The sequence below is a fragment of the Arachis duranensis genome, chromosome 6 (genome assembly GCF_000817695.3).
Source record: "Arachis duranensis cultivar V14167 chromosome 6, aradu.V14167.gnm2.J7QH, whole genome shotgun sequence".
NCBI classification, from domain to species: Eukaryota; Viridiplantae; Streptophyta; class Magnoliopsida; order Fabales; family Fabaceae; genus Arachis; species Arachis duranensis.
Window position 1 is genome coordinate 91,313,911 of NC_029777.3, and position 4,539 is coordinate 91,318,449.

Consider the following 4,539-nt stretch of genomic DNA (forward strand, 5'->3'; position numbering starts at 1 on the left):
TAGCTTTTTGCTTCCGAACAGTTTTGGCATCTCGCTTTATCCTTTGAAGTTCAGAATGATTGGCATCCATAGGAACTCAGAACTCAGATAGTGTTATTGATTCTCCTAGTTAAGTATAATGATTCTTGAACATAGCTATTTTATGAGTCTTTGCTGTGGCCCAAAGCACTTTGTCTTCCAGTATTACCACCGGATACATACATGCCACAGACACATACTTGGGTGAACCTTCTCAGATTGTGACTCAGCTTTGCTAGAGTCCCCAATTAGAGGTGTCCAGGGTTCTTAAGCACACTCTTTTTGCCTTGGATCACAACTTTATTTCTTCTCTTTTTTTTTATTTTTTCAGATTTTTGAATCACTGCTTTTTCTTGCTTCAAGAATCAATTTGATGATTTTTCAGATCCTCAATAACAGCTCTCCTTTTCCCTCATTCTTTCAAGAGCCAACAATTTTAACATTCTTAAATCAACAAATTCAAAAGACATATGCACTGTTCAAGCATTCATTCAGAAAACAAAAAGTATTGTCACCACATCAAACTAATTCAACTAGTTTCAAAGATGAATTCGAAATCCTGTACTTCTTGTTCTTTTGTGATTAAAGCACTTTTCATTTAAGAGAGGTGATGGATTCATAGAACATTCATAGCTTTAAGACATGAACTTTAAATTTCATTAATCATAAATTAAGAACAAGACTCAAAAATAGATATAAGATGAGACTAGTAGGAATAGAAAACAAAAAATTTAAATAGGCTCCTAATGATAGAGGTTATCACAGAGTTAGGACTCAACAACCTTGATTTTGAGAAGTGGATGCTTTCTCAAATTGAGGGGAGAACTTTTGGCGTTTCAACTCTTGAAGTTCACGCCCCTGCTTCTCTTGTTCCTTCAGCAATTTGCAGAGCATGCAGTTCTGATTCTGCTATTCTTCCTTAAGTTACTCCATAGTTTCTTGCAACTTGGTGATAGATGCTTCTAGGCTGGCCCAGTAACCAATTTCAGGAAATTCAGGGAGGAACTCCTGCGCCCTCTTTTTGATAGAGTTGTCTTGCATTTGTCCTTCCATTGACTTTTTGGTGATTGGATGTTCAATTGGGATGAATTCATCTACTCCCATCTTCACCCCAGCCTCTTTGCAGAGCAAAGAGATCAAGCTTGGGTATGCCAGTTTGGCTTCAGTGGAATTCTTGTTTGCAATTGTGTAGATCTCACAAGCAATCAGATGATGAACCTCCACTTCTTTTCCCAACATAATGCAATGAATCATTACTGCTCTCTTAATAGTGACCTCAGAACGGTTGCTAGTGGGCAATATGGAATGCCCAATAAAGTCTAACCAAACTCTTGCAATTGGTTTGAGGTCTCCCCTCTTGAGTTGGTTTGGGACACCTTTTGAATTGGTTATCCACTTAGTTCCAGGGAGGCATATGTCCTCTAGAACTTGATCCAACCGTTTATCTGCTCTCACCATCCTCCTATTAAAGGATTCAGGATCATCTTGCAGTTGAGGCAATTTGAAAACCTCTCTTATTTTGTCCAGATGGAAGTAAATAATTCTCCCTCTGACCATGGTTCTGTAGGTATGAAAAGCAGTTCCAGTCATTCTCTGCTTATCTGTCAGCCACAGATTTGAGTAGAATTCCTGAACCATGTTCCTTCCAACCTTTGTCTCAGGGTTGGTTAGAACTTCCCATCCTCTGTTTCGAATTTGCTCTTGGATCTCCAGATATTCATCTTCTTTCAGATTGAGTTTGACTTCCGGAATCACTGACCTCAGACCCATTATTTTGTGGTAATGGTCTGCATGTTCTTTGGTTAAGAACTTCTCTTGACTCCAGACATCCTTTGGATTATTCTTTTTCTTGCCTCTTGAATTGGTTTGTTTTCCTCTAGGAGCCATGATCTTGGTAAATCTTGGCCTAGTGATCACGGAAAGCACACCAAACTTAGAGGTTTGCTTGTCCTCAAGCAAAAGAAGGCAAAGAAGGGAGAGAAGAGAAGAGCAAATTCGAATGGTGTGGGGAAAGAGGGTGGCCAAACGTGTTTAAATAGGAGAGGGGGAGAGATTTTCGAAAATTTGAGGGAGATTTGAGAAGATATGGAAAAAAATTTGAGGATATAATGGAGTTTTTGAAAGAGCCTAGGAAAGGATTTGAAATAGATTTGAAGAAGATTTTAATTTTTGAAATTGGAAGGTGAATGATGAAAGTTTGTAATGTGTGTATGCAGAAAAATATGGATCAAAACAAGAAAGTTTGAAAAAAATTTGAAGTGGGAACCAAAATCTCCTCCCCCTGCCTTTCTGGCGTTAAACGCCCAGAATGGTATCCATTCTGGCGTTTAACGCCCATTTGTTGGCCAATTTGGGCGTTTAATGCCCAGCCAGGTACCCTGGCTGGCGTTAAACGCCAGAAATCCCTTTATCACTGGGCGTTTTATTAAACGCCCAAGATGCTGCACACCTGGCGTTAAACGCCCAGAATGGTGCCCATTCTGGCGTTTAACGCCCAAAATACCCCTTACTGGCGTTTTTTCGCCAGCAAGCTCTTTTTCTCTGCTTTTTGCACTGAATCCTTCTGTAACTCTGTGAATTCCTTCATTTTTGATACTTGCCTCTGTAAGAACAATTCATACAATCTCCTAATGACTGGGTTGCCTCCCAGCAAGTGCTTCTTTACTGTCTTTAGCTAGACTTTCACTGAGAATCACTCAAGTCTCAGTTTTGAGCATTCTTGCTCAAAATTGCTTTCAAGATAATGTTTGATCCTCTGTCCATTAACAATGAACTTCTTGTCAGAATCAATATCCTGAAGCTCAACATATCCATATGGTGATACTCCTGTAATCACATACGGACCCCTCCAGCGAGATTTAAGTTTTCCTGGGAACAATCTGAGCCTAGAATTGAAGAGCAGAACTTTTTGTCCTGGCTCAAAGACTCTGGATGACAACTTCTTGTCATGCCACTTCTTTGCCTTTTCCTTATAAATCTTTGCATTTTCAAAGGCACTGAGTCTAAATTCATCTAGCACATTTTCAAAGGCACTGAGTCTGAACTCCTCTAGCTCATTTAGCTGGAGTAATCTCTTTTCACCAGCTAACTTAGCATCCATGTTTAGGAATCTGGTTGCCCAGTAGGCTTTATGTTCCAGTTCCACGGGCAGATGACAGGCCTTCCCATAAACCAGTTGGTATGGAGAGGTTCCTATAGGAGTCTTGAATGCTGTTCTGTATGCCCACAGAGCATCATCCAAGCTCTTTGCCCAATCCTTTCTACGGGCAACAACAGTCCATTCCAGGATTCTTTTGAGCTCTCTGTTAGAGACCTCAGCTTGCCCATTTGTCTGTGGGTGATACGGAGTTGCTACTTTGTGGCTAATTCTATATCTAACCATAGCAGAGTACAGTTGTTTATTGCAGAAATGAGTACCCCCGTCACTGATTATGACTCTGGGAACAGCAAATCTGCTGAAGATGTGTTTCTGGAGGAATTTCAGCACTGTCTTAGTATCATTAGTGGGTGTAGCAATTGCTTCTACCCGTTTAGATACATAGTCCACTGCCACCAGAATGTAAGTGTTTGAGTATGATGGTGGGAATGGACCCATAAAGTCAATTCCCCATACATCAAACAACTTAATCTCTAAGATCCCTTGTTGAGGCATGGCGTATCCGTGAGGCAAGTTACCAGCTCTTTGGCAGCTGTCACAGTTATGCACAAACTCTCGGGCATTTCTATAGAGAGTAGGCCAGTAGAAGCCACATTGGAGGACCTTAGTGGCTGTTTGCTCACTTCCAAAATGTCCCCCATACTGTGATCCATGGTAATGCCACAGGATCCTTTGTGCTTCTTCTCTGGGTACACATCTGCGGATCATTCCGTTTGCACATCTCTTAAAGAGATATGGCTCATCCCATAGGTAGTACTTGGCATCTGAAATTAATTTCTTTCTTTGCACTCTACTGTACTCCTGTGGTATGAACCTCACAGCTTTATAATTTGCAATATCTGCAAACCATGGAACTTCCTGGATGGCAAATAGTTGCTCATCTGGGAAGTCTCAGAGATCTCAGTAGAAGGGAGGGACGCCCCAGCTACTGGTTCTATTCGGGACAGATGATCATCTACTTGGTTCTCTGTCCCTTTTCTGTCTCTTATTTCTATACCAAACTCTTGCAGAAGCAACACCCATCTTATAAGCCTGGGTTTTGAATCCTGCTTTGTGAGTAAGTACTTAAGAGCAGCATGGTCAGTGTACACAATCACCTTTGATCCCACTAGATAGGATCTAAACTTGTCAATGGCATAGACCATTGCAAGTAACTCTTTTTCTGTTGTTGTGTAATTCTTCTGTGCATCATTTAGAACACGGCTGGCATAATAAATGATGTGCAGAAGCTTGTTATGCCTCTGTCCCAACACTGCACCAATGGCATGGTCATTGGCATCACACATTAGTTCGAATGGCAATGTCCAGTCTGGTGCAGAGATGACTGGTGCTGTGACCAGCTTGGCTTTCAGGGTCTCAAATGC